Raw genomic sequence first — 12,897 nt, 5'->3', positions numbered from 1 at the left:
GTATATTTTGGATATAAGGCCTCTATCTGTAGTAGTATTGGTAAAGATCTTTTCCCAATCTGTTGGTTGCCGTTTTGTCCTAACCACAGTGCCCTTTGCCTTACAGAAGCTTTGCAATTTTATGAGATCCCATTTGTCGATTCTTGATCTTAGAGCATAAGCCATTGGTGTTTTGTTCAGGAAATTTTTTCCAGTGCCCATGTGTTCCAGATGCTTCCCTAATTTTTTTCTATTAGTTTGAGTGTGTCTGGTTTGATGTGGAGGTCCTTGATCCACATGGAATTAAGCTGTGTACAGGGTGATAAGCATGGATCGATCTGCATTCTTCTACATGCTGACCTCCAGTTGAACCAGCACCATTTGCTGAAAATGTTATCTTTTTTTCCATTGGATGGTTTTGGCTCCTTTGTCAAAAATCAAGTGACCATTGGTGTGTGGGTTCATTTCTGGGTCTTCAATTCTGTTCCATTGGTCTATCTGTCTGTCTCTGTACCAATACCATGCAGTTTTTATCACTATTGCTCTGTAATACTGCTTGAGTTCAGGGATAGTGATTCCCCCTGAAGTCCTTTTATTGTTGAGGATAGCTTTAGCTATCCTGGGTTTTTTGTTATTCCAGATGAATTTGCAAATTGTTCTGTCTAACTCTTTGAAGAATTGGATTGGTATTTTGATGGGGATTGCATTGAATCTGTAGATTGCTTTTGGTAAAATGGCCATTTTTACTACATTAATCCTGCCAATCCATGAGCATGGGGGATCTTTCCATCTTCTGAGGTTTTCTTCAATTTCCTTCTTCAGTGTCTTGAAGTTCTTATTGTACAGATCTTTTACTTGCTTGGTTAAAGTCACACCGAGGTACTTTATATTATTTGGGTCTATTATGAAGGGTGTTGTTTCCCTAATTTCTTTCTCGGCTTGTTTCTCTTTTGTGTAGAGGATGGCCACTGATTTATTTGAGTTAATTTTATACCCAGCCACTTTGCTGAAGTTGTTTATCAGCTTTAGTAGTCCTCTGGTGGAACTTTTGGGATCACTTAAATATACTATCATATCATCTGCAAATAGTGATATTTTGACTTCTTCTTTTCCGATCTGTATCCGCTTGACCTCCTTTTGTTGTCTGATTGCTCTGGCTAGAACTTCAAGAACTATATTGAATAAGTAGGGAGAGAGTGGGCAGCCTTGTCTAGTCCCTGATTTTAGTGGGATTGCTTCAAGTTTCTCTCCATTTAGTTTAATGTTAGCAACTGGTTTGCTGTATATGGCTTTTACTATGTTTAGGTATGGGCCTTGAATTCCTATTCTTTCCAGGACTTTTATCATGAAAGGGTGTTGAATTTTGTCAAATGCTTTCTCAGCATCTAATGAAATGATCATGTGGTTTTGTTCTTTGAGTTTTTTTATATAATGTATCACGTTGATGGTTTTCCGTATATTAAACCATCCCTGCATGCCTAGGATGAAGCCTACTTGATCATGGTGGATGATTGTTTTGATGTGCTCTTGGATTCGGTTTGCCAGAATCTTATTGAGTATTTTTGCGTTGATATTCATAAGGGAAATTGGTCTGAAGTTCTCTTTCTTTGTTGGGTCTTTGTGTGGTTTAGGTATAAGAGTAATTGTGGCTTCATAGAAGGAATTCAGTAGTGCTCCATCTGTTTCAATTTTGTGGACTAGTTTTGATAATATTGGTGTGAGGTGTTCTATGAAGGTCTGATAGGATTCTGCACTAAAGCCGTCTGGACCTGGGCTCTTTTTGGTTGGGAGACCTTTAATGACTGCTTCTATTTCCTTAGGAGTTATGGGGTTGTTTAACTGGTTTATCTGTTCCTGATTTAACTTCGGTACCTGGTATCTGTCTAGGAAATTGTCCATTTCCTGAAGATTTTCAAGTTTTGTTGAATATAGGTTTTTATAGTAAGATCTGATGATTTTTTGAATTTCCTCTGAATCTGTACTTATGTCTCCCTTTTCATTTCTGATTTTGTTAATTTGGACACACTCTCTGGGTCCTCTCATTAGTCTGGCTAAGGGTTTATCTATCTTGTTGACTTTCTCAAAGAACCAACTTTTGGTTCTGTTGATTCTTTCTATGGCCCTTTTTGTTTCTACTTGGTAGATTTCAGCTCTGAGTTTGATTATTTCCTGCCTTCTACTCCTCCTGGGTGTATTTGCTTCTTTTTGTTCTAGAGCTTTTAGGTGTGTTGTCAACCTGGTGACATATGCTCTGTCCTGTTTCTTTCTGCAGGCACTCAGCGCTATGAATTTTCCTCTTAGCACAGCTTTCATTGTGTCCCATAAGTTTGGGTATGTTGTACCTTCATTTTCATTAAATTCTAAAAAGTTTTTAATTTCTTTCTTTATTTCTGCCTTGACCAGGTTATCGTTGAGTAGAGCATTGTTCAATTTCCACGTATATGTGGGCATTCTTCCCTTATTGTTATTGAAGACCAGTTTTAGGCCGTGGTGGTCTGATAGCACGCATGGGATTATTTCTATCTTTCTGTACCTGTTGAGGCCCGTTCTTTGACCAATTATATGGTCAATGTTGGAGAAAGTACCATGAGGAGCTGAGAAGAAGGTATATCCTTTTGCTTTAGGATAGAATGTTCTATAAATATCTGTTAGGTCCATTTGGCTCATGACTTCTCTTAGTCTGTCTACGTCTCTGTTTAATTTCTGTTTCCATGATCTGTCCATTGATGAGAGTGGGGTGTTGAAATCTCCTACTATTATTGTGTGAGGTGCAAAGTGTGTTTTGAGCTTTAGTAAGGTTTCATTTACGTATGTAGGTTCCCTTGTATTTGGGGCATAGATATTTAGGATTGAGAGTTCATCTTGGTGGATTTTTCCTTTGATGACTATGAAGTGTCCTTCCTTATCTTTTTTGATGACTTTTAGTTGAAAATTGATTTTATTTGATATTAGAATGGCTACTCCAGCTTGCTTCATCCGACCATTTGCTTGGAAAGTTGTTTTCCAGCCTTTCACTCTGAGGTAGTGTCTGTCTTTGTCTCTGAGGTGTGTTTCCTGTAGGTAGCAGAATGCAGGGTCCTTGTTGTGTATCCAGTTTGTTAATCTATGTCTTTTTTGGGGAGTTGAGGCCATTGATGTTGAGAGATATTAAGGAATAGTGATTATTGCTTCGTGTTATATTCATATTTGGATGTGAGGTTATGTTTGTGTGCTTTTCTTCTCTTTGTTTTGTTGCCAAGATGATTAGTTTCTTGCTTATGCTAGGGTATAGCTTGCCTCCTTATGTTGGGCTTTACCATTTATTATCCCTTGTAGTGCTGGATTTGTAGAAAGATATTGTGTAAATTTGGTTTTGTCATGGAATATCTTGGTTTCTCCATCTATGTTAATTGAGAGTTTTGCAGGATACAGTAACCTGGGCTGGCATTTGTGTTCTATTAGGGTTTGTATGACATCTGTTCAGGATCTTCTGGCCTTCATAGTTTCTGGCGAAAAGTCTGGTGTGATTCTGATAGGTCTGCCTTTATATGTTACTTGACCTTTTTCCCTTACTGCTTTTAATATTCTTTCTTTATTTTGTGCGTTTGGTGTTTTGACTATTAGGTGACGGGAGGTGTTTCTTTTCTGGTCCAATCTATTTGGAGTTCTGTAGGCTTCTTGTATGCCTATGGGTATTTCTTTTTTTAGGTAAGGGAAGTTTTCTTCTATGATTTTGTTGAAGATATTTACTGGTCCTTTGAGCTGGGAGTCTTCACTCTCTTCTATACCTATTATCCTTAGGTTTGATCTTCTCATTGAGTCCTGGATTTCCTGTATGTTTTGGACCAGTAGCTTTTTCCGCTTTACATTATCTTTTACAGTTGATTCAATGATTTCTATGGAATCTTCTGCTCCTGAGATTCTCTCTTCCATCTCTTGTATTCTGTTGGTGAAGCTCATATCTACAGCTCCTTGTGTCTTCTTTTGGTTTTCTATATCCAGGGTTGTTTCCATGTGTTCTTTCTTGATTGCTTCTTATTTCCACTTTTAATTCCTTCAACTGTTTGATTGTCTTTTCCTGGAATTCTTTCAGGGATTTTTGCGATTCCTCTCTATAGGCTTCTACTTGTTCTCTAAGGGAGTTCTTCATGTCTTTCTTAAAGTCCTCCAGCATCATGATCAAATATGATTTTGAAAGTAGATCTTGACCGGAAGTCCCACATCCGCGGATCCCGGCCCGCAGCAGCTCTCTGCTCCCAAACCCCGTGGGAGAGAGACCTCACCGCCTGATCAGGTGGGCACTCCTGAGGCTGCAGAGCGGAGGAGACCACCAACACTGCCTACCCCTGCCCACATCCCTGGCCCAAGAGGCAACTGTATAAGACCTCTGGGTTCCCGTAGGGGAGGGCCCGGGTGCGGCAGGACCCCTGCGCCTGAGACACCACCGGAACCTGAAGGAAACAGACCAGATAAAAAATTCTCTGCACCCAAATCCCGTGGGAGGGAGAGCTGAACCTTCAGAGAGGCAGACACGCCTGGGAGACCAGAAGAGACTGCACTCTGTGCGCATCCAGACGCCAGAGGAAAACACCAAACGTCATCTGGAACCCTGGTGCACGGAGGCTTCCAGAAAGAGAGGCGCAGATCTTCCCGGTTGCTGCCTCAGCGGAGAAGACTTAGGCAGTGCCCCACGAGCAAACTTGAGCCTTGGAACCACAGGTAGGACCAACTTTTCCCCTGCAAGAAACCTGCCTGGTGAACTCAAGACACAGGCCCACAGGAACAGCTGAAGACCTGTAGAGAGGAAAAACTACACGCCCGAAAGCAGAACACTCTGTCCCCATAACTGGCTGAAAGAAAACAGGAAAACAGGTCTACAGCACTCCTGACACACAGGCTTATAGGACAGTCTAGCCACGGTCAGAAATAGCAGAACAAAGTAACACTAGAGATAATCTGATGGCGAGAGGCAAGCGCAGGAACCCAAGCAACAGAAACCAAGACTACATGCCATCATCGGAGCCCAATTCTCCCACCAAAACTAACATGGAATATCCAAACACACCAGAAAAGCAAGATCTAGTTTCAAAATCATATTTGATCATGATGCTGGAGGACTTCAAGAAAGACATAAAGAACTCCCTTAGAGAACAAGTAGACGCCTACAGAGAGGAATCGCAAAAATCCCTGAAAGAATTCCAGGAAAACACAATCAAACAGTTGAAGGAATTAAAAATGGAAATAGGAGCAATCAAGAAAGAACACATGGAAACAACCTTGGACATAGAAAATCAAAAGAAAAGACAAGGAGCTGTAGATACAAGCTTCACCAACAGAATACAAGAGATGGAAGAGAGAATCTCGGGAGCAGAAGATTCCCTAGAAATCATTGACTCAACTGTCAAAGATAATGTAAAGCAGAAAAAGCTACTGGTCCAAAACATACAGGAAATCCAGGACTCAATGAGAAGATCAAACCTAAGGATAATAGGTATAGAAGAGAGTGAAGACTCCCAGCTCAAAGGACCAGTAAATATCTTCAACAAAATCATAGAAGAAAACTTCCCTAACCTAAAAAAAGAGATACCCATAGGCATACAAGAAGCCTACAGAACTCCAAATAAATTGGACCAGAAAAGAAACACCTCCCGTCACATAATAGTCAAAACACCAAACGCACAAAATAAAGAAAGATTATTAAAAGCAGTAAGGGAAAAAGGTCAAGTAACATATAAAGGCAGACCTATCAGAATCACACCAGACTTTTTGCCAGAAACTATGAAGGCCAGAAGATCCTGGACAGATGTCATACAAACCCTAAGAGAACACAAATGCCAGCCCAGGTTACTGTATCCTGCAAAACTCTCAATTAACATAGATGGAGAAACCAAGATATTCCATGACAAAACCAAATTTACACAATATCTTTCTACAAATCCAGCACTACAAAGGATAATAAATGGTAAAGCCCAACATAAGGAGGCAAGCTATACCCTAGAGTAAGCAAGAAACTAATCATCTTGGCAACAAAACAAAGAGAAGAAAAGCACACAAACATAACCTCACATCCAAATATGAATATAACAGGAAGCAATAATCACTATCCCTTAATATCTCTCAACATCAATGACCTCAACTCCCCAATAAAAAGAAATAGATTAACAAACTGGATACGCAACGAGGACCCTGCATTCTGCTGCCTACAGGAAACACACCTCAGAGACAAAGACAGACACTACCTCAGAGTGAAAGGCTGGAAAACAACTTTCCAAGCAAATGGTCAGATGAAGCAAGCTGGAGTAGCCATTCTAATATCAAATAAAATCAATTTTCTATTAAAAGTCATCAAAAAAGATAAGGAAGGACACTTCATATTCATCAAAGGAAAAATCCACCAAGATGAACTCTCAATCCTCATCTTCGGTTGGTTTATATACAAGTGTGCAATTTCTAGGCTTGAAAGTAAAATGATGCTATCTGGTGCTGGATAGAGGAGCCTTATTTTTTATTATGGCAGCTTGCTATTTTTGTAACATGGTGATTTGGTTGAACACAATAAAGTACAGTAGTAACTGATCTCCCCTTCTTCCTGGATGAGTGAGGAGATGATTAAATGTTGATATCAGCATCCTTGAGCATATTCAGATGAGCTTCTGCTTCTGTTGAAAAGGATGCTGTGTTTGATTGTGGTCCGAAACTTTGAAGCACTACTTGGCATCTCCTTCCTTGGAGGTCTCACTGTTTAAACATAACAGATTTGATAGCTTGTTGGTAAGGTGAGGTCCAGCTTGTCTCCACTAGGTCATCTTCATGTGAATCCGGTGGTTATACGGTTTTGTTCTAGGGATATTTCATTTTTTTAATAACGGTTTTAGCTGACATTCATGGAGAGAATGAATCCTTAGAACTGTGCCACTAGTGAAAGGAAATCCTGTCTAGAGTATGTTTCTTTACAAAGCTGTGTCACACCATCCTTTGGGCCCTCTGCTGGAAAAGTAGAATCAAGTCTCAAATAATGCCTTTTAAATTGTATCCTCTAGTATTATAGATGTAGGACAGTACTGTATCATACCTCTGTGGATGTAAAATAGCTTGTACCTGCTTTATGATACGTAGTAGAGACCGTGCTTTATCAGAGCTGTTTTTAATGATGTTGCTCAGAATGTTTTCTTTCCAGATGATGATTGAGAAGCTAATTTAAAAAAAAAATGGTGCCAGGTACCACAAGAGTAACAGAACTGTGCTGTTTTCTCGGGTTTTGTTTTTTTACTTTTTTTTTTTTAATGGAGTGTGCTGGATGTCTCTACAGTTTTGTTCAGATGACTGCAGAACCTGGAAAAGCTGTTGCTGCTGTTGATGCATAACACACTGCCATTATTGGTCTTTTTATATAAATATAAATATAAATATATATATACAGATATATAATTTGAATTTTTTGAAACTTTAGCTGTGCTGTCAACTTTGGAAAAAAGTATCCCCGTTTACTGTGTTGAGTTGGCACTGTACAGAAATTAACAGCCATATTGGTCTAGAAATGTTGAACTTAAGTTTTTTCCATTTGTACAGGGGTAACACACTGTATTAAATATGTAAGGTCTTATCTACGTGGGTTTGATTACAAAAACTAATAAAGTATTCTCTAAATTTAAAAAAAATAAAATAAAAAAAAGAAGGTACTTTGGAGGAAAATAAATTCATAGATTTGGAAAAAAAAAGTAGATCTTGCTTTTCTGGTGTGTTTGGATATTCCGTGTTTGCTTTTGTGGGAGAATTGGGCTCCGATGATGGCATGTAGTCTTGGTTTCTCTTGCTTGGGGTCCTGCGCTTGCCTCTCGCCATCAGATTATCTCTAGTGTTACTTTGTTCTCCTATTTCTGACCATGGCTAGACTGTCTTATAAGCCTGTGTTTCAGGAGTGCTGTAGACCTGTTTTCCTGTTTTCTTTCAGCCAGTTATGGGGACAGAGTGTTCTGCTTTCGGGCGTGTAGTTTTTCCTCTCTACAGGTCTTCAGCTGTTCCTGTGGGCCTGTGTCTTGAGTTCACCAGGCAGGTCACTTGCAGCAGAAAAGTTGGTCTTACCTGTCGTCCTGAGGCTTAAGTTTGCTCCTGGGGTGCTGCCTACGAGCTCTCAGTGGTGGCAGCAACCAGGAATATCTGCGCAGCCCTTTCGGGAGCTTCCGTGCACCAGGGTTCCAGATGGCGTTTGGTGTTTTCCTCTGGAGTCAGGGATGTGTGCAGAGTGTAGTCTCTTCTGATTTCCCAGGCGTGTCTGCCTCTATGAAGGTTTAGCTCTCCCTCCCATGGGATTTGCGTGCAGAAAACTGTTTATCTGGTCGGTCCCTTCACGTTCTGGTCGTGTCTCAGACGCAGTGGATCTGCTGCTCCTGGGCCCTCCTCTACCTCGCTTCATCAATCTTATCTAGTTTTGGTGGCTGTATATATATGGGCCATATATGGGGCAGGCTCTGAATGGGTGGTTTTGATTTGCATTTTCCTGATTGCTAGGGATTTTGAACAACTATTTAAATACTTCTTGCCTATACAATATTCCTTCATCAAGAATTCCCTGGTTAGATCTACACCTCATTTTTCTTGTTGTTTCATACATTTTCTTTATTCGTTTATTTATTTGTTTATTCACTCCACACCACAGTATTAATGCCCTCTTTCCCCATTTCCTGCTTACTTTCTCCTCCAAGAAGGGGGAGTCACCAACGCAGGCACCGCCCCACACTGGCACATCAGTTCACTGCAGAACCAGGTGCATGCTATCCTACTGAGGCCTAGCTAGGGGAATGGGAACCACAGGGAGGCAAGAGGTTAAAAGACAGGCCAAGCTCCAATAGTTGGGGTACCCACATGAAGACCAACCTATACATCTGCTACATATTTTTCGAAGACCCAGGCCCATCCCATGCTCCATCATTGGTCGATGGTTCAGTCTCTGGGAGCCCACAAGTATCCAGTATAGTTGACTATTGATCTTCTTATGGAACCCCCATCCTCCTCCGGTCTCCTCAGTCCTTCCTCCAACCCTTCCACCGGACTCTGAGATATTCTAATGCTTGGTTATGTCCCTGCATTGGTTTCCATTGCCTTCTGTGTGGAGCCTCTCAAAGTATATCCCATTTCTTAATTGGCTTATTTGATTTGTTGATGTCTAGTTTCTTGAGTTCTTATGTTGAATTATGAATTCAGATACTAGCCTTCTGTTCAATGTGGGTTTGGTGCAGATCTTTTCCTACTCTGGAGGCTACCATTTTGTTCTTTTGATGGTGTTCATTGCATTACAAAAACTTTTCAGTTTCATGAGGTCCCAAGAGGTTAATTTACTATAATTAATAATGATTTACTGTTGATCTTAATGCCTGAGGTCTTGCTGTTCTGTTTAGAAAGTTGGCCCCTATAGCAATACATAGAAGTACATTCCCCACTTTCTCTTTTATCAGCTTTAGTATATCTGGTTTTATGTTAAACTACTTAATCCACTGAGACTTGAGTTTTGGGAATGGAGATAAATATAGATTTATTGCATTTTTCTACAAATAGACATCAGACATTAATTATTTATTGAAGATGCTTTCTTTTCTACTGTCTAATTTTGGCTACTTTGTCAAAAATAATTGTGTGGATTTATTTCTTAGTCTTTAATTCAATTACATTGACCAACCTGTCTGTTTTTATGTGAATACAATACAGCTTAATTAATATTTCTCTCAATATTAATCCTGCCAATCCATGAGCATGGGAGATCTTTCCATCTTCTGAGGTCTTCTTCAATTTCTTTCTTCAAAGTCTTGAAGTTCTTATTGTACAAATCTTTTACTTGCTTGGTTAAAGTCACACCGAGGTACTTTATATTATTTGGGTCTATTATGAAGGGTGTCGTTTCCCTAATTTCTTTCTCGGCTTGTTTCTCTTTTGTGTAGAGGAAGGCCACTGATTTATTTGAGTTAATTTTATACCCAGCCACTTTGCTGAAGTTGTTTATCAGCTTTAGTAGTTCTCTGGTGGAACTTTTGGGATCACTTAAATATACTAAAAGCGATCTACAGATTCAATGCAATCCCCATCAAAATACCAATCCAATTCTTCAAAGAGCTGGACAGAACAATTTGCAAATTCATCTGGAATAACAAAAAACCCAGGACAGCTAAAACTATCCTCAACAACAAAAGGACTTCAGGGGGAATCACTATACCAGAACTCAAGCAGTATTACAGAGCAATAGTGATAAAAACTGCGTGGTATTGGTACAGAGACAGACAGATAGACCAATGGAACAGAATTGAAGACCCAGAAATGAACCCACACACCAATGGTCACTTGATTTTTGACAAAGGAGCCAAAACCATCCAATGGAAAAAAGATAGCATTTTCAGCAAGTGGTGCTGGTTCAACTGGAGGTCAGCATGTAGAAGAATGCAGATCGATCCATGCTTATCACCCTGTACAAAGCTTAATTCCAAGTGGATCAAGGACCTCCACATCAAACCAGATACACTCAAACTAATAGAAGAAAAACTAGGGAAGCATCTGGAACACATAGGCACTGGAAAAAATTTCCTGAACAAAACACCAATGGCTTATGCTCTAAGATCAAGAATCAACAAATGGGATCTCATAAAACTGCAAAGTTTCTGTAAGGCAAAGGACAGTGTACTTAGGACAAAACGACAACCAACAGATTGGGAAAAGATCTTTACCAATCCTACAACAGATAGAGGCCTTATATCCAAAATATACAAAATATAAAAAATATACAAAATATACAAAATATAACTCAAGAAGTTAGACCGCAGGGAGACAAATAACCCTATTAAAAAATGGGTTTCAGAGTTAAACAAAGAATTCACAGCTGAGGAATGCCGAATGGCTGACAAACACCTAAAGAAATGTTCAACATCTTTAGTCATAAGGAAAATGCAAATCAAAACAACCCTGAGATTTCACCTCACACCAGTGAGAATGGCTAAGATCAAAAACTCAGGTGACAGCAGATGCTGGCGAGGATGTGGAGAAAGAGGAACACTCCTCCATTGTTGGTGGGATTGCAGACTGGTACAACCATTCTGGAAATCAGTCTGGAGGTTCCTCAGAAAATTGGACATTGAACTACCGGAGGACCCAGCTATACCTCTCGTGGGCATATACCCAAAAGATGCCCCAACATATAAAAAAGACACGTGCTCCACTATGTTCATAGCAGCCTTATTTATAATATCCAGAAGCTGGAAAGGACCCAGATGCCCTTCAACAGAGGAATGGATCCAGAAAATGTGGTACATCTACACAATGGAATATTACTCAGCTATCAAAAACAATGACTTTATGAAATTCATAGGCAAATGGAGGGAACTGGAAAATATCATCCTGAGTGAGGTAACCCAATCACAGAAAAACACACATGATATGCACTCATTGATAAGTGGCTATTAGCCCAAATGCTTGAATTACCCTAGATGCACAGAACACATGAAATTCAAGAAGGATGATCAAAATGTGAATGCTTCACTCCTTCTTTAAAAGGGGAACAAGAATACCCTTGGCAGGGAATAGGGAGGCAAAGATTAAAACAGAGACAGAAGGAACACCCATTCAGAGCCTGCCCCACATGTGTCCCATACATATACAGCCACTCAGTTAGACAAGATGGATGAAGCAAAGAAGTGCAGGCTGACAGCAACTGGATGTTGATCTCTCCTGAGAGACACAGCCAGAACACAGCAAATACATAGGCGAATGCCAGCAGCAAACCACTGAACTGAGAACGGGACCCCTGTTGAAGGAATCAGAGAAAGGACTGGAAGAGCTTGAAGGGGCTCGAGACCCCATATGAACAACAATGCCAACCAACCAGAGCTTCCATGGACTAAGCCATTACGCAAAGACTATACATGGACTGAACCTGGGCTCCAACCTCATACGTAGCAATGAATAGCCTAGTAAGAGCACCAGTGGAAGGGGAAGCCCTTAGTCCTGCTAAGACTGAACCCCCAGTGAACGTGATTGTTGGGGGGAGGTCAGTAATGAGGGGAGGATGGGGAGGGGAACACCCATTGAGAGGGGGAGGGGGAGGGGTTAGGGGGATGTTGGCCCGGAATCTGGGAAAAGGAGTAACATTCGAAATGTAAATAAGAAATACGCGAGTTAATTATATCTATCTATCTATCTATCTATCTATCTATCTATCTATCTATCTATCTATCTATCTATCTATCTCTATCTATCTCTCTCTCTCTCTCTCTCTATATATATATATATATATATATATATATATATATGTCACGTACAGCTTGTAATCAGGAATGTTGATACCTCCACAAGTTCTCTTATTGTACAGGGTTGTTTTAGATATTCTAATTTTTTTTGTTTTTCTGTACAAAGTTGAGTGTTGTTCTTTCAAGTTCTGTAAAGAATTGTGCTGGAATTTTGATTGGAATTGTATTTAATCTATAGATTGCTTTGGGTAAGATGGTCATTTTTTACTGTGTTAATCCTATTGATCTTTCCAACTTCTGATATAGTCTTCAATTTCTTTCTTCAAAACTTGAAGTTCTTGTCATACAGATCTTCAGTTGCTTGTTTAGACGTATTTTATATTATTTATGGCTATTGTGAAGGGTGTTGTTTCCTTCAACCTATTTACTAGTTGAGTATAGGAGAGTTACTGTGGTTTTTTTTTTTAAGTTAATTTTGTATCCAGACATGGTAGAGAGGTATTTTTCAACTGTTGGATTTCCCTGGTAGAATTGTTGGGGTCATTTGTGTATACTGTCATATTAACTGCAGGTAACAACATCTTGACTACTTCCTTTCCAGTTTGTATACCCTTGATCTCCGTTAGTTTTCTTATTGCTCTTACAAAGTCTTCATGTACTATATTGAATCAAAATCATCATCTAATGACAGATCTTTTTTTCTGTTTTAGATTGT

The sequence above is a fragment of the Rattus norvegicus genome, chromosome 1, assembly GCF_036323735.1.
Source record: "Rattus norvegicus strain BN/NHsdMcwi chromosome 1, GRCr8, whole genome shotgun sequence".
Taxonomy (NCBI): Eukaryota; Metazoa; Chordata; class Mammalia; order Rodentia; family Muridae; genus Rattus; species Rattus norvegicus.
The sequence above is the reverse complement of the archived record's forward strand: the minus strand, read 5'-3'. Positions refer to the sequence as shown.